Genomic DNA, 22390 nt, shown 5'->3' with positions numbered 1-22390 from the left:
ACTGCTCCTTAAATGCCTTTCTTCCATCTTTCATCTTATTTTAATATCACACCCTTCACTTTACTTCTAAAGTTACCCAATTCTGCTGCACCTTGAGACTTATGGAGAGTTTCCAGTTTAAACTGGATTGTCTCTCGGATAAATTGTATGACTCTCCACCAACTTTGTTTCTGTGTTGATAGCTTGTTATCTTATTTCTTCCAGATGCTTGAGAATTTTTTCTTTGAATCTTCAAAATTAAAACATTTTTCCTCTGTATATTAGAAGGCTTTTCAATTTTGTCTTCCATGTCATTAATTCAATTTTTTCAAAACAAATTTGTCTCCAATATTCATTTTATTTGAATATTGCATTTTGGGTTTTTTTCCATCTTTATAGAGATACTGTTGACCTACTACATTGTATAAGTTTAAGGTGTACTATGTGTTGATTTGATAAACATACATGACAAAATAATTATTGTCACAGCATTAGCTAACACTTGCATCACTTTACATAATTACTCCTTCATTTTTATGCTGAGAACATTTAAGATTAACTCTCAGCAACTTTCAAGTATATAACACAATATTATTAGAGATAGTCACCATGCTGTACATTAGATCCCCAGAACTCAGTCATCTTAAAACTGGAAGTTTATATTCTCTGACCAACATCTCCCCTCTCCCCACCATCCCCTCTTCATTTTGTTGATGATTTCCTTTGCTGCACAGAAACTTTTAAGTTTGATGTAATCCCACTTATTTATTTTTGCTTTTGTTGCCTTTGCTTTTGGTACCATATCTAAAAAATCACTGCCAAGACTGATATCATGGAAGTTACCCCTTATGTTTTCTTCTAGAAGTTTTAGTTTCAGGTCTTATGTTTAAGCCTTTAATCCATTTTTTTAATATGAAATTTATTGTCAAATTGGTTTCCAACCTTTAATCCATTTTGAGTTGCTTTTTGTGTATAGTGTAAAAAGTGGTCCAGTTTCATTTTTCTGCATGTGGCTATTCAGTTTCCCCAACACCATTTATTGAAGGGTCTCTCCTTTCCCATTTTTGAATATTGAATTCTTTGTTTCTTTGTGATCTTTTTTCATTTCATTCTCTCTCATTTAATCTCTCTTTCTTTCTGAGAGAGAGAGAGAGAGAGAATGAGCTGGGGTGGGGAAAAGAGAGGAGGAGAGAAAATCAGACTCCACACTGTCAGCACAGAGTCTGACACGGGGCAGGATCCAATCCTACAAACCGTGAAATCATGATCTCAGCCAAAATCAGGAGTTGGACATTTAACACACTGAGCCACCCAGGCGCTCCTCTCTTAATTTCTTTTTAATCTCTTCTTTTTAATAGTATTGTCATTTCCATATGAGTGGACATATTACTATTATTGTTCACTCTAGTTCTATCAAGCTTACAATGAGTAGAAATTGCTCTTATAATCTGGCAAATATTTGATGGTTAGTCCTAGGCTTTGATTAATTCCTTTAATTTCATAGTATACAAAGATAATTTAGTGAGAGGTTGGGAGATGTTCTACCAGGATTGACAAATTAATTCTATATTAATTAGGTGATTAGGCTTTTAATATGTATAAGTTAGTACAATTGAGTACTTTTTCCTTGGTTCCATCACTACTTCATGCTCATAACAGGAACATATGTCTCATGGTAGTAGACACACGGATGTATAGCATCCAAATGAACCTCAATTAGAAGGCTTGTCAACATTCCAGAAATAACTGACATACAGCATAGTCTCAGACGTTTGCCACTCCTTTATATCAGTGCTATAGAATCACTGAATTGTACAAAAAGTAGACTTTGAGGCACACCCTTGTTTTACTGATATGTATCCAGAGGTTAAAAGACTTTAAAAGAAGGATGAAAGGAAGGTATTTTATCTAGTTTGATATGGAAGAGACAGAAGTTAGAGTTTTTCACGGCCTACTTAATATCCATTTCACAGTGATGCCCGTGGTATTCTGCCTAGATAGAGCGGGAAGCAGGCCTTCCTTGTGGTTTCTTCGATTAAAGCAGAGACTTACTCGGGGCGCCTGGGTGGCTTGGTCGGTTGAGCATCCAACTTCGGCTCAGGTCATGATCTCACGGCTTGTGAGCCCGCGTTGGGCTCTATGCTGAAGGCTCAGAGCCTGGAGCCTCTTCAGATTCTGTGTCTTTCTCTCTCTCTCTGCCCCTCCCCCGCTCACACTCCATCTCTCTCTGTCTCTCAAAAATAAATAAAATAAAAACATTAAAAAAAAAATTAAAGCAGAGACTTACTCATTAGCTAACTCAGCATGGGATTCTCTTTTCAAGGGGATGACTAGAGGGTGACAGAGTCCAGGGCTTGACACACCTTTACTGAAGCCTTGAAACCTAAGGGCTTTAAATGGTTTTCCAGCGGGGACCACTCTAAGACAACTCAGGGAATGTATGGTGCAGGTCTAGGGAAAAAAAAGTTACAGGGCTCAGCTTATGATTCTCCCTGCAGAGAGAAATATTGAAAGGTGACCTCGTGCTGGATTTGGCAGCACATATGCTAAAATTGGAACAATACAGAGGTCAGTGTGGCCCCTGTGCAAGGACTACACGCAAATTCGTGGAGTGTTCCATATTTTTTTTAAAAAAGAAAGAAACAAAAGAAAAAAGTTATCTCCTATCTTTCTCCTTTTCCCTGTTAGCCTGCTGTCCAGTTAACATAGAGCACTGTGAATAAAATCCTGCTTCACGAAAAATGGCGTGAGTCTTCCAGTCTGACCCCAGTTCCCAATTCTCAGTGGAGCTTCAGCCTATTTTTTGTGAAAGAAAGTCAGGTCTAATTTCTCCTAATTTCCCTTTGAATAAACTTCAAAATCGCCAAAGCGAACCTAAGGATAATTTTATGACAGATCAGTCTTAGAGATTTGCTGAGGGGAAGGTCTAAAAATCAAATGCAACAGGCTTGATTTGTACCCTGGTTTGTTGTGGTTATCCTGCCCACCTGCCTTTACTTTCATGGCTTGGGAATAAGAACTGATTTCTCTTTCAGGAGATGGGGGAGAAAAGGAAGCAATTAGATTGTATAATTTAGGGAAAAGAGCTAGAATAAGTAACTACCAGAGAACAGAACTGAAGGATAAGGATTTTAGGATTTCTGTTGCTGTTACTTATTTGTTTCCTTGAACCTTAAGGCCATTTGACTTGAATGGGGTGTTTACAGCTTTGAACTACAGAAAAATAAATTTGGCAAATACAATTTTTTAGTGTTTATTTATTTATTTTTGAGAGATAGAGGGCAGGGCAGAGACAGAGGGAGACAGAGAATCCCGAGCAGGCTTCGCACTGTCAGCTCAGAGCCTGATGTGGGGCTTGAACTCACGAACCATGAGATCATGACCTGAGCAGAAATCAAGAGTCCAATGCTTCACTGACTGAGCCACCAAGCACCCCAGAAAATACAATTTTTAAGTGAAGTCATTTAACTCATTTTCTTTTCCTCCATGTGTTATATTCCAAGGTGCCCAAATTCTTAAGGCTTTGCTTATAAAGCCGTTCAGAGGTGTATGGATTACAACAGGACACATCTTGATTCCATTTCATTCATAGTTTTTTAATTAAAAACATGCATTCTTGTATTCATTTTAACACACATATATCCTGATGGAGTATCTCATCATATGGACCATGTGCTTTGCTCGGTGTACGAATCTAACTAATACACAGTTCTTATTCTCAACAAATTAACAGTCCAGTGGAGGAGACAACAGATGAAAAATAAGTTGCAGTATACTATAGTACATACAGAGGTTATCTGTATGTAACAGAATTTAGAGCTTCAATTGTATATCACAGAAAGTGGCGTAAGTGCAAAATGGCTTTTATTGACTCTTAGAGATGAAATGTTCAGGGGGAGGTCTTTCACTGTATGCACAAATACACGCCCATGGATCCTCATCTTCAGTCATATCCAAGTAGTCTTGTCTTTGCCAGGCTCATACCATTATCAGCCCGTGTATAGGAAAATAGAGACTGTTAAAGATAGCCAAAACTGGAATCAAATTTCATCATCAAATTGGCCCAATTTGTTTGGTGAATGCCTGCCTTAACCTAGAGCTTCAACTGGTATGCCCAAGCACACTGGCTACTATAATAATACTGGCATGCCTTGAATATGTTGTATATACACTGGGGTATCAAGTCCCTTCTGTCTTGGAGTACAGTCAGACAGAGACCCGGGCTAGTCAACTCTGGCTTAGATTTGCTCCATTCTTTTATCTCAACATGCACTCTAACAATATTTTTTCTTTGTTTTTGTGGCTCATACCATGAACAAAGACTGGGAAGTGCTGCGCTAACTAATATTGACCAATAGAGAGCTATAGCACTTTGCTCAGCCCCTCCTTGAAACGCAACAGTGTCAATTTTATGTGAATTCTATGGATGGAGAGTGGGGGAAGGGGTGCGATTCCTCTAAGACACATTTGAGAGGCTGTTGGCAGAACTAGGGAGTGTAAAACAACAAATGGCCACTCGATACAATGGTAGAGGTCTGATTCTATGTTCCATTGCCAGGAAATTAGAGCTTTTCTTGTTCTCTAGAAATAAAATATAGAGCTTAAGTTTGAAATATTTGTCAATGCATCCACTGGCAAAATATTTTAAGATTGTTGCCTTTTTACATTATAATAATTAAATCTTAGGATAGTCTTCAAGAAAAATACTAATTTTTAACTTGCAAAGTAATAAGCAATTTGCATTAATTAAGAAACAACAAAGGGAAGATTAGGAGCGGAGGGCTTGTAGTGGAATTTTTCAACAAAAGGTCACCCCTGTGTGCAGTCCTCTGTTCCATGGGCATGACAAGTACCTGATGACTTCTGCATTGCCATCATTTATAGGCCTGGGACATGCTTTTAACTGTCTGAGGGAAATTCGTTCCTCAGGGTTATTGCAAATAAGAAGATCTGATTAGTCAATTATCCCTTTGTCTGAAAGAGGCCATTAAATTTGATGAAGGAAGCTGTCAGTGCATTAAAAGGTACAACTGAGTGAAAGGTGGGAACAAATGCTGACAAGTATGGTAAACATGAGACACACCTGACAGGACACAGGACAAGCTGAGCAAATGGCTCATAAAGCTGATTTCACAGAGGACAGTAAAATCCTTCCTTTCAAGTGGTTTGACTTTTTACCAAGCATTTATATGGAGACAGGGTCTCCTAAGGAAAGCGGACTGCATGTTTTTACTGGATTTCGCAGACATCAGTCTTATATAATCATCCTTTATTATAGTACTAAATCTATTAAATTCTTATAGTCTTTTTCCTTTACATAAACATTTTCTCTGACTAAAAACAGATATTCACTCTCTCTCTCTCTCTCTCAAGCACAATCATTGTTTTTGGCAGTTACTCTTCTATATCTCTTTTAAAAGTCATGGAGAATTGGGTTTCTGCTGTAGTGACGGTTGACATAAGGTAATGATTTAGAAATAATTACAAAGAGAAAGTGGCCTGAGGAGGACCCAACAACTTCCCTTTCTACTAAGAAATTTTATAGCTACTGCTTCATAACTCCTCTAGTTATAGATGATTTCATCCCATAACCACTATAGTAATAGTCATTGTTAATATCAAGGCCTCCAAAGGATTAGAGATTTATTTTGTTTTTAAATAAGCACCCAGGCATTTAGATATTTACTCAAGGGTTATCTGAACCTCACTGGTCTGGAAAATACTTTAATTCATGAACATTTAGTAGTTTCTTGGAAGATTTGTAGTTTTGGGTCACTTTGGAAGGCTTTGGGTCATTTTGGAAGTCTGACTTCTTGGTAATTTTTCACAGTAGTCTGATACTCTCTCATCGTACTGTCTAATGAGACATCTACATGTTTATTGTTTAAGGCTGTGGTCAGATGTCGAGTTATTCCTGGTGGCTTGGCCATGATTGCTACTGGGCAAGAACTTCTCTCTAATTTATACCCCTTTATTAGCAATGTAATGCTAGCTACTGAAACAAATAAAGCCCAGATTTTTTGTGGCTAAACAGAATAGAAATTTATTTCCCACTCCTATCAGGTCTAAGAGGCAGCATGGGCTCTCCTCCCTACAGCATGTAGGGACCAGGCTTAGGAAACACTTGGTTTTGGTGGCTATTCTCAGCCTCAAATCTAGCCTGCAGAGAGGAGAAGAAAGAATGGAGAATCTAATGGCAGAATTTTTTTAAAAAAAATATTACTTTGGCTCACTCTTCACTCACTGAAACTGAGTGTCAGGGGTCTACCCAATATAAAAGGTGTTGGAAAATGTAGTTCCTTACTGGAGAGCTGCTTCTCCATGACAACAGCACATGATGGAAGAAAATCACAGATATCTGGTGGACAATAGCAGTCTCTCCACAACCTGAGCATGACACTTAACTCCAAAATGCATTGGAGAGAAATCTTCTCCACCTTTCAGTGGATTTTCAGTTTGGAAAGTCAGAAACAGTCCCCTCTAATTTTTTTAAGTTTTTATTTTGATGCTAGTTAGTTAACATACAGTGTAATATTAGTTTCAGGTGCACAATATAGTAATTTAACGCTTCCGTACATCACCCAGTGCTCATCATGACAAGTGCATTCCTTAATCCCCATACCTATTTCACCCATCCCCTCATACCCCTCCCCTCTGGTAACCATCAACTTGTTCTCTACAGTTAAGAGTCTGTTTCTTGATTTGCCTCTCTCTCTTTTTCCCCCCTTTGCTTATTTGTTTTGTTTCTTTAATTTCACATATGAGTGAAATAACGTAGTATTTGTCTTTCTCTGACCGACTTGTTTCACTGAGAATAATACTCTCTGGCTTCATCCATGTCATTGCAAATGACAAGGTTTCATTCTTTTTATGGCTGAGTAATATTCCATTGTGTGTGTGTGTGTGTGTGTGTGTGTGTGTGTGTGTGTGTGTATCATATATATCACATCTTTGTCCATTCATCAGTCGAAAGTCACTTGAGCTGTTTCCATAGTTTGGCTATTGTACATAATGCTGCTATAAACATCAAGGTGAATGTATCCCTTTGAATTATTTATGTATTCTCTGGATAAATACCTAGCAGTGCAATTGCTGGATTGTAGGGTAGTTCTCTATTCAACTTTTTGAAGAACCTCCATAATATTTTCCAGAGTGGCTGCACCATTTTGCATTCTCCCCACCGCTACGTAAGCATTTCCCTTTCTCCATATCCTCTCCAACACCTGTTGTTTCTTGTGTTACTGATTTTAGTCGTTCTGACCAGTGTGAAGTGATATTGCATTGTAGGTTTGATTTGCATTTTCCTGATGATGAGTGATGTTGAGCATCTTTTCACGTGTCTATTGATGGTCTGTATGTCTTCTATAAAAAAATTTCTATTTGTGTCTTCTGCCCATTTTTTAGTTGGATTATTTGTTTATTTTTCCCATTGGATATTCTTTCTTGCTTTGTTGAAGATTGACTTTATGAATGTGAGTTTCTTTCTGAGTTTTCTATTCTGTTCTACTGATCTACGTGTCTATTTTTGTGCCAGTACCATCCTGTTTTGATTACTAAAGTTTTGTAATATAACTTGAAAGTCCAAAGTTGTGATGCTTCTAGCTTTTTTTTTTTAGGGTTGCTTTGACTATTCGGGATCCTTTATGGTTCCACGCAAGTTTTAGGATTGTTTGTTCTAACTCTGAAAAATGCTGGTAGTATTTTGACAGGGATTGCATTAAATGTATAGATTGCTTTGGGTAGTATAAACATTTTAACAATATTTGTTCTTCCATTCAAGAGCATATAATATCTTTCCATGTCTTTGTGTCATCTTGAATTTCTTTCATCAGTGTTTTATTGCTTTAAGAATATAGGTCTGTCACCTCTTCAATTAGGTTTATTCCTAGGTATCTTATTGTTTTTGGTCCAATTGTAAACAGGATTAATTCCTTAATTTCTCTTTCTTCTGCCTCATTATTGGTGTATACAAATGCAACAGATTTCTGTGCATTGATTTTGTATCCTGTGATGTTACCTAATTTGTTTATCAGTTCTAGCAGTTTTTTGGTGGAGTCCTTCAGGTTTTCTATATAATGTATCATGTTTTCTGCAAATAGTGAAAGTTTTACTTCTTCCTTGCCAATTTATTTATCATTGCCTTGCAATTTACTTATGCCTTTGATTTTGTTGTTGTTGTTGTCTGATTGCTATAGCTAGAACTTCCAGTACTATGTTGAATGAAAGTGGTGAGAGTAGACATCCCTGTCTTGCTCCTGACCATAGAGGAAAAGCTGAGTTTTTCCTCAAATAAGATGATACTAGCTGTGGAATTTTCATATATAGCCTTTATTACATTGAAGTATGTTCCCTCTCAATCTACTTTTTTGAGGGTTTTTATTATGAATGAATGCTATACACTTTGTTAAATGCTTTTTCAGCATCTATCAAAATGATCATATAGTTCTTATCCTTTCTTTTATTAATATGATGTGTTACATTGTTTGATTTGCAAATATTGAATGACCCTGGCAACCTAGGAATAAATCCTATTTGATCATGATTAATGATTTTTTTAACGCATTGTTGGATTCAGTTTGTCAGCATTTTATTTATTTATTTATTTATTTATTTAACCACAGTAATTTTAGTGTTTTTTTTTTATTTTTTAAAAAATATTTAAGGGGCGCCTGGGTAGCTCAGTCGGTTAAGTGTCCGCCTTCAGCTCAGGTCATGATCTCACAGTTTGTGAGTTCGAGCCCCATGTCGGGCTCTGTGCTGACAGCTCAGAGCCTGGAGCCTGCTTCACATTCTGTGTCTCCCTCTCTCTCTGCCCTTTCCCTGCTCATGCTCTGTCTCTCTGTCTGAAAAATAAACATTAAAAAAATATAAATAAATAAAAAATATTTAATTACTTTTGGGAAAGCACAAGTTGGGGGGAGTGGGGCACAGAGAGTAGGACAGAGGATCCAGAGCAGGCCCTGCACTGACAATCTGACAGCAGTGAGCCCGATGTGGGGCCCGAACTCACAAACCACCAGATCATGACCTGAGCCAAAGTTAGACACTCAACGGACTGAACCACCCAAGTTCCCTAGTTTGCTGGCATTTTATTGATAATTTTTGTATCTATATTCATCAGAGATATGGGTCTATAGTTCTCTTTTTTAGTAGTGCCTTTATCTGGTTTTGGTAATGCTGGCCTCATAGAATGAATTTGAAAGCTTTCCTTTCTTTTCTATTTTTTGGAAATAGCTTGAGAAGAATAGGTACTAACTCTTCTTTAAATGTTTGGTAGAGTTCTCCTTGGGAGGTCATCTGGTCTTGGACTTTTGTTCCTTGCAAGTTTTTTGATTACACACCCACTGTCATTGCTAGTTATTGGTCTATTCAAGTTGTATGTTTCTTCCTGTTTCAGTTTTGGTAATTTATACGTTTCTAAGAATTTATCCATTTCTTAAGGTTGTCCAATTTGTTGCCATATAATTTTTCATAATATTCTCTTATATTTGTTTGTATTTCTATAGTGTTGATTGTTATTTCTCCTTTCTCATTTGTGATTTTATTTATTTGAGCCCTTTCTCTTTGCTTTTTGATAAATCTGGCTAGAGGTTTTAATCAATTTTATTAATTTCTTTCAATGAACCAGCTCCTGTTCTATTATTATTATATATTTGTTTAGTTTCTATATCATTTATTTCTGCTTTAATCTCTATTATATGTTTCCTTCTTCTGGCTTCAGGCTTCATTTGTTGTTATTTTCGTAGCTCCTTTAACTGTAAGGCTAAGTTGTTTATTTGGTATTTTTCTTGCTTCTTGAGGTAGGCCAGTATTGCTATAAACTTCCCTCTTAGAACTGCTTTTATTGTGTCCCAAAGGTTTGGACTGCTGCTTTTTCATTTTCTTTTGTTTCCATTTATTTTTTTAAAATTTCTTCTTTGATTTCATGGTTGACACTTCTATTATTTAGTAGCATGTTACTTAACCTCCATGTATTTGTGGTCTTTCCAGATTTTTTTCTTGTACTTGACTTCTGGTTTTATAGTGTAGTGACCAGAAAAGTTATATGGTATGACTTCAGTCTTTTTCTATTTGTTGAGGTCTGTTTTGCAACTAAGTGATCTTTTCTGGAGAATGTTCCATCTGCACTTGAAAAGGTTGTGTATTCCACTGTTTTGGGAGGAAATGCTTTGAATATATCTGTAAAGTCCATTAAGTGTGTCATTCAAAACCATTGTTTCCCTGTTTATTTTTCTATTCAGACAATCTGTCCACTGATGTAAGTGGAGTGTTAAAGTCCCCTAGTATTATTGGGTTATTATCAATTAGTTCTTTTATGTTTGTTAATAATTATTTTATATATTTGGGTACTTCTGTGTTGGGTGCATAAATATTTAAAATTGCTATATTTTCTTGTTGGATTGTCTCCTTTATTATTATGTAGTGCCCTTCTTTTTGTCTTATTACAGTCTTTGCTTTAAATTCCAATTTGTCTGATATAAGTATTCCTATTCCAACTTTCTTTTGACCTCCATTTGCATGATAAATGTTTCTCCATCCCCTCACTTTTAATCTGCAAGTGTCTTTAAGTCTAAAATGAATCTCTTGTAGGCAACATATAAATAAGTTTTGGGGTTTTTTTATCCATTTTGTTACCCTATGTCTTTTGAATGGAGCGTGTAGTTTGTTTATATTCAAAGTTATTATTGATAGATGCATATTTATTCCCATTTTATTACTTGTTTTGTGGTTTCTTCCGGAGACGTTTTCTGGTTCTTTCTTGTCTTTCTCTCTTTCATGTTTTACTGATTTTCTTTAGTGATATATTTGTGTTTATTTCTCTTTATTCTTTGCATGTTTATTACTGGGTTTTGATATATGGTTACCAGTAGATTTGTATATAACCTCTCCTGAAATTAACAGTCTATATTAATTTGATGATCATTCAAGTTTGAACCCATTCTTTTCTCTTCTCCTCCCCACATTAGGTATATATTATTATATTCTATATCCTTCATGCGTGTGTGAGCTCCTTGACTGATTTTTACAGAAATATTCGTTTTTACTACTTTTGTGTTTGCTGCCTTTTTACTGTCACTTTTGGTCTCTCCTTTCCACTCAAAGAGTCCCGTTTAATATTGCTTGCAGAATTGGTTTAGTGGTTTAGTGGTTTAGTTTTTATTTGTCTGGGAAACTTTATCTCTCCTTCTATTCTGAATGATAGCTCTGCTAGATAGAGTATTCTTGCTGGATGGAGTAAAATTGAACAGATTTTTCCCATTCAACACTTTGAATATGCCACTCTCTTCTGTCTTGCCAAGTTTCTGTTGAAAAATCTCCAACTAACCTTATGGGTTTTCCCTTGTAAGTGAATGACTGCTTTTGTCTCGCTGTTTTTAATGTTTTTCCTTACCATTATATTTTGCAGATTTAATTACAATACGTCTTGGTGTGTGCCTGCTTTTATTGATTTTGATGAGAGTTCTCTGTTCCTCCTGGATCTGGGTTTCTGTTTCCTTTCCCAGGTTAGAAAAGTTTTCAGCTATTATTTCTTGAAATAAATTTTATGCCCCCTTTTATCTCTCCTCATCTTCTGGGACTCCTATAATACGAATGTTATTACAGTTGATGGCATCACTGAGCTCCCTAAGTCTATTCTCTTGTTGCATAATTCTTCTTTAATCTCTATTTTTCAGCTTCATTGTTTTCCATTACTTGGTCTTCTAGTCATTAATTCATTCCTCTGTTTCTTACAGCTTGCTGTTCGTTGCATCAAGTGTGTTTCTAATCTCATTTATTGTGGTCTTCATCTCGGATTGATTCTTTTTTAACTCTTTTATCTCTGTGGGAAGGGTCCTCACTGATGTCTTCCATTCTTTTCATAAGCCCAGTGAGTAGCCTTATGGTTGTTGCTTTAAATTATCCATCAGGCATGTTACTTATATCTGTCTCAATTAGATTTCTGGCTGTGGCCTTATCTTATTTTTTCATTTGGGATAAATTCCTCTTTCTTCACATTTTGTCTAACTCTCTGCATTCTTCTGTGTGTTAGAGAAGCCAGTTATGTCTTCTCCTCCTGAAAGTAATGACCTTATGAAGAAGAGGCCATGTAGTGCCTAGGGCCTGGTGCTTTAGGGAATGTCTTCAGTGTGTGCTGCATGTGTTCTGCTGTTGTGTTCTGGCTGGTCTATCCTCCAGGCCAGTTGTCAGTAGAGGCTCTCTTTGCTTATAGGCAGTGTTTGGTCCTTGGCCAGAATGTGGCAAGTTTTGACTAGGTAGGCTCTGGTCTGCTTGTGAAATTAGACCTGACATTACTTCCAAGATATCTGAGGCCCTGCAGAACTCTGGGAGTCTCTTGGGAGACATGGTGAGGGTAGGGTTTGTGCTGGTATTCTGGAGGAGGGGCCTGCTGCACTAGCACTAAAGCAAGCTTAACTGAGAGGGGCAGTCCCACCAAAGCACGGCAAAAGTGGGGATTGGTATAAGCAAGTTAGGCAGCCAGTGTTAGCATTGCACCCCTGCAGGTGGCTCTGTGTTTATGCTGAGGGGAGGGAGAGGGAAATGGCATCTGCCAGAATCTTTGTTCCTGGAGAGGTATCTCTGTTAACTCTACCTCTTAGGTATGTGCTTGGATAAAAGTGAATAATCTCCCCACTGTGTTCCCAGCCATGCTTCAGATTGCTGTTTCCACACTGTCTGTTTCAGGTTGTTTGCCTGCCTTCTCTTCAGGAACAGATGCAATGCCCTCTGAGCTCTATCTTAGCCAAGCCCACTGACTTTTAAAACTCTAGGCTTTAAACACTGTTGGTAGCAAGAACTCACAAAATTCAGTCCCTCTGATTTTCCAAGCCAATGGCTTTGGGGGAACATTCTCCTCATGCATTTGTTGGTGTACTCCTGTTTCTCTTGCCTTTCTCTGCAACCACGGCTTCCTCTCTTCCACAGCAGCTGTGATCACTTTCTCCCCTAAACTCTGTCTCTGCACTTCTTACCTTTTTCAATGTGGCTTCTTCCTTTCCTTTAGTTGTGGAGTTTGTTCTGTCAGTCTTCAGGTTGATTTCTGAGATATTTAAGAGGATTTGATAGTTATCTAGTTGTGTTTATGGGATGAAGCGAGCCTCTGGTCTTTCTACTCTGCCCCATCCTCCTGCCCCCTGTCCTCTATTTTTTTCTTTTTTCCCCAAAGTTTAAGGTACAGTAAAAAGAACATCTTCAAATTCCAAGTGCCTAATGGTCTTAGGAATCCATACAGCCTCTGAGAACATTGTACCCTCTACTGACCAGATCTATATGACAATGACCAGAGTCTCATTCCCCCCGATAAGCCACTAAAAAGTTTTCTGACTTTTTAGTGAGCTGAGGGTCTCCCTGAGTTCTAGCTATTTGTTGCCATATGGTGAGGATTCATGTTAAAGTAATTACTTTTGGCAAACAAAACTAACATCATAAATTCTAAAAACTAAAAATGTTCCTAAAGTATGAGTCTTGTGTTTTTTTGTATAAGTCACATGACTATTTTCTCAGCTTACTCAGTAATAAAACTAATGTTATTAATATTAGTAGTATGACCACTTATATGGGGCTTTGCTCAAAATGCTTTAGAAGTATTAATTAATCTAATCCTCAGAATCATGCTTTGAGGTATCGTTATTATCTCCATTTTACAGATGAAAGCATTGGGGTATAGATTTGCCCAGTGTCAGGCCTCCACGAAGTAGGAGATCCAGTGTTCCGGATCTAAGAAGTCTGGCTCCAGAGTCCAGGTTACAAACCACAACACTGGGCTGCCTTTCCCTCCATTCCTTTTTATGCTGGTTAGATCAAACTCATTGTTTAATGAACATTTGTTTTCTATTTTATGAGTTAAAAAATAAGTGTGAAATTCTGGGACCCATGATTAGTAGAAGGCACTGATATTTTTTACTCTGGGGCTGTGATTATGGTTTAAACGGTTTGGTGGGAATCTGGGCCTGGAAGTTGCTAATCAGACCTTTAGCTGGAGATAGGCAAAATGAGATCAATATACTATTAGGAGGGGTCAGCTAAAATTGGTATATATGTGCATATACAACATAAACAAAGCAACTTCTGGCAGAATTCTATAATTCCTCTAAGCCTGAGAGTACATGATTCTAATCCCCATGGCACCAGCTCCTTATAGCAGTCAGATCCCAGCCTGCCTATCCTTCCTCTGCCACTTTATCCACACCTTACATGGAATATCTTTCTTATTGCTGCCTCCTTTCCAATCTAAATCCTGCCCAAAACAGTCTAGTCCATTTTGTTGTCTCTCTGTTGATTACCTCTAGATTTATTTAGAAACTATTACTCGGATGCTGTCTTTTAAAAAATATGTCCATGTTCTTTCTCTCAAACTAGATTCTAAACATATGCTAATGGTAGAGAATACATATTTTATTTACTTTTTATCTCCCTACATCACTTAGTAACATATTTCATTTCTAAGTTAATTAAAACTATGATTAACTTTGAGAAACATGTAGAATGAAAAACGCTACCTCTGTTAGAGTCCTATAGCGACGTTGATTGATATGTCAGTTCTTAAAGTTCCTACTGGCTTATGGTTTCCCTCAATTCAATATTATCAGTACCTTTCCCAGATGCTTGAACTAGAAAAGAACATACTTCAGACCAAAAAGTTTTCTAGTTGAATTGCTACACCATTGTTTGCTTTGTTGACTGGGAAATGTTCTGATTCAGCCATTAGGGCATCTCTAATTGTTACAGCTGTTAGAAGCAGAAAAAATGAATAAGATCAAGATGCTTGGACTTTTTGCAGAATCTTAAGACAGGGTACAGCAGAGCAGTGCCTGAGTGGCAGCACATGTGCTGGGAGGACTTAGGCACTCGCTGCCACACTGCAAGTGGTGTGACCAAGTAATCACTGCCAGCTTTGTCCCCACTTCTCCAAACTTGGGATGAGATTCAAACACTTGTTTAAAATTAAAGTAGGTTGTCCCATTTAAATTTATTTTTTATACTTACATTTCATAAAGTAATTTGACATGAATATTATATATATACACATATACATATATATATATAACATGAATATTTATATGTGTACGTGTGTGTGTGTGTTTGCATGTGTGTGTGTGTGTGTGTGTGTATTCAAGCAAACAAATAAAACGTGCAACACCTGGGCAAAAATTTATGAGAACATTTTTCCTGTTGGCTGATTAGAGGACACAAATCTAATATACTTATTATAGCAATTATCTAGAGAATCTTCTGGAAATACCATATTGATGAAGTCAATTACTTATCACCTACTAATTTAGAACTTATCAGATACCATTTATTTTGGGACACTTGGCGCAATCTTTTGAGAATTCAGCACTAGGCACATGTATAACATCTTTGGTTGTACACATCCTGAACCACCTTCCTCTGTTGTTGATAGCATGGAATTCTGAAACAGGGCTGCTCATTGATATATGTCACAGTCCCTTAGGCAAAAGTTGTCTTCTTCCATAAGTTTCATTTTTGTATTGGAGTTAAATTAAAGGAATAAAATGTCAGGGTGCCTGGATGGCTCAGTTAGTTAAACATCCAACTCTTGATTTGGCTCAGGTCATGATCTCATGGTTTGTGGGTTCATGCCTTGCGTCAGGCTCTCCACTGAGCATAGATCCTGCTTAGGATTCTCTCTCCATCTCTCTGTCTCCCTCCTGCTCACTGTCTCTGTCTCTTTATAAAAATAAATAAATAAACTTAAAAAATAAAAATTAAAGAAAAGACTATAAATGTCAATATTGTTTATTTTTATAAACTATTTTTGTGAATATTTTTGCATGAATATTTCCAAAATTATCTGCAATTCTATACATCATGAAGTTAAGTCAATTATTATTTGGGCAACAAAAATTTCTCAAAGCTCTTATACTCATGTATTTCCCCAAAAGGTGAACTTTCACACACATTCATTCATTCAGCAAATATTTATTGAGTGCCTACCATGGGCTGGGAACTATTCTACGTACATGGGATACATCATAGGGAAAGCAAAGGCCTCAGCTCTTACTGAGTTGATTTAGTAGCAAGGAGAGATTGACTATAAACAACCAACATAATAAATTGTAAATCATATAATCTTTTAGAGCCTGATACATTTTATGGGGAAAACTAAGTACAGAGTAGGTTAGAGGAGTTGCTGGGTGGGCAGTGTTCCAACCTTAAGAGGCTGATTTGGGTCAGTGTAACTGAAAAGCAGACATATGAGCAAAGACTTGAAAGAGGTGAGAAGGTTGGCCTTTTGGATATTTTGAGAAGAGTGTTCTAGACAGAGGAAATACACATATCAGTAATAATTATGGTCCATTTTTATATTACTGATACTGATTATTTTGTGTCTTCTTTTGTTTTACTTGATTAATCTTTCAAGAAGTTTGCCAATTGTATGTTATTTTTATTAAAAAATTTCTTTTTCAATGTTTATTTATTTTTGACAGACAGAGAGAGACAGAGTGTGAGTTGGGGAGGCGCAGAGAGTGAGGGAGACATAGAATCCAAAACAGGCTCCAGGCTCTGAACTGTCAGCACAGATCCTGATGCGTGGCTTGAACCTACACACTGCGAGATTATGACCTGAGCCGAAATTGGATGCTTAACTGACTGAGCCACTCAGGTGCCCCACAAACTTTAAAATTTTTATCCTCTGTATTTCTGTTTTTATATGTACTTTTTATAAAAAGTATTGTATTTTAATCTAGTTTATCTTTGCCTTTTAATTATAACATATGGCTCATTTATACTTAATATAATTACTGATATATTTTGGGTTAACTTTTGCCACCTTTTTTTGCTATTTGTACAACTTGTTGTATATTGTTTATTAATCTTTTCCCTGCTTTATTTATAATTGTGTTATTTCTGTTACTGCATTTTTTCCCACCCTTTAGTTGGAATTTGTAACTTTCTGTTCTTAGTGGCTACCCTACAAAATACCTGACACTTCATTTATCAAATGCCAAGATATTTAATATATTTTTTTTCCTGAGGAGGAGATGGGATTAAAAACCAGCAGTCAACCTCCAGAAGCGATTCTTTTGCCCTATTTTCATATACATTGCAGATTGAGAGATTAAGGTCACATCACATAGCTGAATTTGGACTCTGTTTTTCTGATGTCCTAGGTCAGATACATTTCTCAATAAACTAGGATTTACCTCAGAAGCCTCACAAAATCATGAGAATAAAATCTACTACTTTGGGTTCAAGAGGTTCAAAATCTCTTATTTGATTCATTATAATGAATTGTGAATTACTTCAGAATCCCATATGTTGTTTTTGTTTGAGTAAAATCTGAAATATATTAAAAAATACCTACTGCTGTGTTGCCTATTTGCTTTTCTCTTTTTAAATGTCCTATTGAGAAGTGCTGCAGAAATTTTGTCCTGACATGTGGGGGCCCAACTATTTCCTGCCACACTCAGCTTGGGGGGCATAGCCTCTGGGTTATACTCTTTTGAAATTGTCCTGCTGAAGTGCATGTTTTGATTTTGGGATTTTCCAGATGCTTCATAAGCAGGTCCCATGTGTTAAAATTTTTGGAAATTCAGCATGTTTCTCAATGTGAGGCATCTAAGTAGTCCATAAATTTAGGACAGTTACTCTATTAGCTGCGATGAGGAGATTGCTATTGCTATTTAATTTCATTCTATTGTTTACATATTATATGTTTATTCTTCTGTGTTTTATTTTTTTATTTTCTCTGGGTTTTTCAAAAGTCTCTACGTTTAACATTTTGAGCAATTTGATTTTTATATATAATTAGATCCTCTGGCTACTTAAATTGAAGACACATCATAAGTCCAAAGCAAATTCAGATAAATAAATGTATAATACATTCACTTCTGAAAGGAGGTTATCCTTATGCTAAAATTTTCTGCTTATTTCAAGTCTCAGAATCATAGTATCACATAATTAAAGAATTGGAAAGATAGATACTATGTACACATTCTTTCTCACCTTACCGATGAGGAAACTGAGACCAAGAATATTTAACAGATGGGTAATGGCTGAACTAATCCTAGAACCCAAATTTTCTTATTCCTGATATAAAGCCCAGAAACATATGTCATAGACCCTAAAAATAATGGCTTCAAACATTGGTAAAGTGTCATTCTGAAATATTGTGATTTCATAATAAGTCCAAAATTTAGTCTCTGTTTAGGTATCTGAAAGTTAATCTTGTCTTAACATTTCTAAACCAGTCATTTTGATAGGCACCAAGGACTTAGTGGTGAGAAAAACAGATGTCATCTCAGCTTTTAACAATTAACAAATCATACAAATAAATGTGAGGGGCTCCTGGGTGGCTCAGTTGGTTAAGTGTCCAACTTCAGCTTGGGTCATGATCTCACAGTTCATGAGTTTGAGCCTCACATTGGGCTCTGTGCTGACAGCTCAGAGCCTGAAGCCTGCTTCAGATTGTGTGTCTCCCTCTCTTTTTTGCCCCTCCCCTGGCTCTCTGTCTCTCTCTCTCTCTGTCTCTAAAATAAACAAACACTGAAAAAAAATTTTTTAATGTGAAATTGCAACTTATATAAATATTCATCCCCTTTTCCCAACTCATTCTAGTCACTTCTTACTCAAACCCAGTCCAAACTTCCTTTATTGATAGAAGCTTTCAGATATGGCCAGGTCAGGCACCCTCCTGTCATTGTACATGTTTTTATTCACTCTCATGGGAGGCCACGCAGACTGAAGGTGTGTGAACTATACCATGGAGAACCTAATAGGCCTGGTGAAGACTTGAGTTTTAAGTTGATGCAATGAAAAGACTTTCACTGGCTAATTGGATATTCTTATTCAAATACTTTCTAGGTTTTAAAAAAGATTGCTTGGCTGCCTTCTTGGAAGGCAGTAAGCATAGTTGAAGGGAGTCACTTAGAAAGCTGCTGCAGTAGTCCAATAAAAGATAATGGTAGCTGACCTTGAGGAATGTTGCTTAAGAGAGAAATGGATGAATTTCAGAGATATTTAGGCACTAAATTGAAAGGACATGAGTTAAGAAATATTATGGATATGATAAATAGCAAAATAGTGACAAATATGTTCAGGTCTTCTCACTAAAAAGTGAAGTCTTTCTTCACTCTATTGAATGTAAACTGGCCTTGTGCCCAGCCTTGGTCAATGGAACAGCAGCAAATAGAGTCTTAAAAAGCATTTGCATATTAGGGATCTCTCGCACTGAGCTTAAAATTGCACCCTGTGCACAATCAGTCTGGCCTGCTAGAGGATAAGAAACCATGCATCAAGAGACTCCAGGCTGTTCCAGCCAAGGTCCTTGAAGAAGCTGAGCTAACAGCTGTCAGCCTGGGCCACACCCAAAGGCCATCAGGCTGAACACAGCTCCAACTGCTGACCAACTGATATTCGAGCTAAATAAATGTTGTTGCTTAAATTGACAAAGTTGTGGGGTGGTTTGTTACACAGTAAATTCTAACTGGTACTGTATGTGAAAGAGAAAGAAGTCTATGAAATGAAAAATACTGATATGTTTAAAGAGATGGATACTATATGAAGATTCCTAAAGTATAAGCTCTATCTCCTCTCATTCCTGTTTGAGTAGTTCAACTGCAACTAAATGCATCTAGTTAACAGCCCATTCTATACACATCAATTCCACTAGCCTAAAAAGTTTTTTCTTTCAAAGGTTTGCCTCCTAATTCATCTTTTACATACTACAATATCCTCCCACCCCCCCATCCCCGCATAGAGGTTTTTGGGTTTGTATTTTCTTTGTTTTGTATTCTTAGCTGGTGCTTAGAAAGGATTTTAAAAAATCAGTTGCACGTGTCAGTGATTGAAAATATGAAAAATGCTTTCAAAATTTAAATCATATATATGTCTAAGTAGCTAGGGAAAGATTTTATTGAAAACCTTTGATGTGAGAGTCCTATATGCATATCGTTATTAATTTAAAACATCTATTTATAAATCTGAACACTGTAATACAACTACTTGACATGATGGAAACTTCTAAAAATGTAAGGAATGCTTTATGCATCTGAATGCAGGAAAAAGTACTGGGTTCATATTAGCTTTCAAATTGGTTTTAAGGTCCCACACAAATAATAGAGAAAATTCTGTCCTCTGAAATATATTCTTTACAGATCTGAGATAATGTTAGTTGTGATGTCTCTCTGACATGTATGTTTATTTTCATACATAATAAATTTTAACAAGGGAATATATTAGACACAGAAATAAGTATAATTAAAACCGTGCAGTTACCACTTTTGTGATAATTGAGAATGTTTTCTTCACCACCATGAAAGCCAACCTGATTATTTTGGGACACACCTATCAAATTGCTATTTCTTTTTGTGATGTGCAGATTTTTCACACTTTAATAGAGAACAAAGAACTTTGGAAAGGAACCAAACTTCTTAACTTCTTTTTATTTTTAATTAAAAAAAGTTTTCTTTAATGTTTTTATTTATTTTTGAGAGAGAGAGAGAGAGAGAGAGAGAACGACCTGGGGAGGGGCAGAGAGAGAGGGAGACACAGATCCGAAGCAGGCTCCAGGCTCCAAGCTGTCAGCACAGAGCCTGATGCAGGGCTCGAACTCTGACCCCCTAGATCATGACCTGAGCTGAAGCCAGACATTCAACTGACTTAGCCACCTGGGCTCCTCTAAACTTCTTCTTTGTGATTTTTCAAGGTCTCGGATATTGATATGGCTAATAGTTTCAGGCTACCAAACTCTAATTGAAAAATCTATCAGAGATTTTTGATTTTCCTTGGTCCTAAAGGTAGTACCAGTAGTGTATAATCTACTTCTTCATTAGAGAAATGGTTGAACTAAACAATGCATTTAATGCAGATTTCAATAACATGATAATACCTTATCTTGCGGTGACAGAATAACTTCAGAGTGTCACCTTATTAAATTTGGTTTTAAAATTGCAAACTGGCAGAGTTAATTATTTATGAAGTCTGGTTATTCTGAACTAGAGAACACATTCTTGAAGTTCTTAATATCATTCTGTTCAAAAAATGGTCTGTGAACTTACTCTCACTATATATATATATATATATATATATATATATATATATATATTCATTAAAAAATCATATCATTAAGTTAAATAAGCTTTGAATTTTGGTGACTATATGGTTTTGAAAACAAATGATCATGATCATTTACTGAACACTAACTTTATGGTATGCCCTGTTACATTTTTATTATTTTACTTAATTTTATAACCTATATGGTCGATTCTACTATTATAGATGAGGCACAGATTGGCTAAGTAACCTGTTTCAAGTGACACAGTCAGTAAATGGTGGAGGTGGAGCCACATGAAAACATGCTGACACTTTGGCATGATTTTCGCCTTGAAAGTTCATTACAACTTATAGTATATGGCACTTACCTACATTGACACTTAAACTTAGTGGTATCTGTCCCAATTGGGAGTTGAAGAAGCTAGATATATGATAAGTTTATACTTTGATTTCTGGTTCTACATATTTAAGTAATTTTATAACAAAAATGGTTTAAATAAACATGGGGGGGGGAGTGTGAGCTTAAATAACTTTTTCCTTTAAAAGTGCCCATATATTACTCGGCTTTGATACACTGTACTGATTCCATCCAAGTTCAATATTCTATGATTATGTGATTCCTTTGGCTGTGGATTTTGGTCTTATAGGAACCATTTCAAATTACTTCAGTGGCTGTTGTGTAATCCTACTGTACTAGGAAAGAGTTAGGCTCTTTATACACGGGAGACTGTGTTTATTAAACTCATCCACACCCTGTGGTGTGTTTTTATGCACACTCCTTTTGTCTTCTGAAGGAAGTTTCTGCATGTGGGAGAAGGGTGTGAAGGAAAACACAATCCTGGACGCTGCCTGTATGATGAATACAACTGAGACACAAAAGCATCTGCTGGGTTAAAGGCACCAGCTGTTGGCCATACAATGCCGTTGGTCAGGAAATTAAGAAAACTGTGGTGTCAGTGGATCAAGCTGTGAAGAGCTTTATAAAGACTAAATATTGCTATCCACGCTGACATTTGATCAATACAAAGGACTTAAATAAAATATACTTATTCCAAGACTATTTCCTTTTCATTCCATTTTTATTACTGATTTTAGTCAAATAATTTTGAACCATTCTTGAAAAAGAATGAGCTTAATGGTGTGTAAAAAAACTGGCCTATGATGAAAGAGATTTCTACCTTTAATTAATCTTTTTTTCCCATCCTCTCCAAAAAAACTTTGTTTATATTTCATGTCAGAAAACACTTCTGAAACTGATTTCACTTTTACTTTGTAATTATTGATTATCCTGACTTTCCCTTCATCTGTAGCCCTCCTTAATGAAACACAAGGTCTGAATTTCAAAAAATGTATGCACCTGTTTACTTTTAGGACTTGTCTAGAATATTTTTTG

The 22390-nt window shown here is 36.5% G+C and overlaps 1 non-coding gene across 1 annotated transcript; it reads left to right on the top strand.

The window, feature by feature from the left end:
• Positions 1–2501: 2501 nt before the first annotated feature.
• On the top strand, positions 2502–2605 carry LOC113600875 (U6 spliceosomal RNA). Its single transcript, XR_003421974.1, has one exon. It is a non-coding gene; the product is annotated as a U6 spliceosomal RNA (small nuclear RNA).
• The last annotated feature ends 19785 nt before the right edge of the window (positions 2606–22390 follow it).

Source organism: Acinonyx jubatus, chromosome B1 (assembly GCF_027475565.1).
Source record: "Acinonyx jubatus isolate Ajub_Pintada_27869175 chromosome B1, VMU_Ajub_asm_v1.0, whole genome shotgun sequence".
In the NCBI taxonomy this organism is placed as follows: domain Eukaryota; kingdom Metazoa; phylum Chordata; class Mammalia; order Carnivora; family Felidae; genus Acinonyx; species Acinonyx jubatus.
The sequence above is the reverse complement of the archived record's forward strand: the minus strand, read 5'-3'. Positions and strand labels throughout refer to the sequence as shown.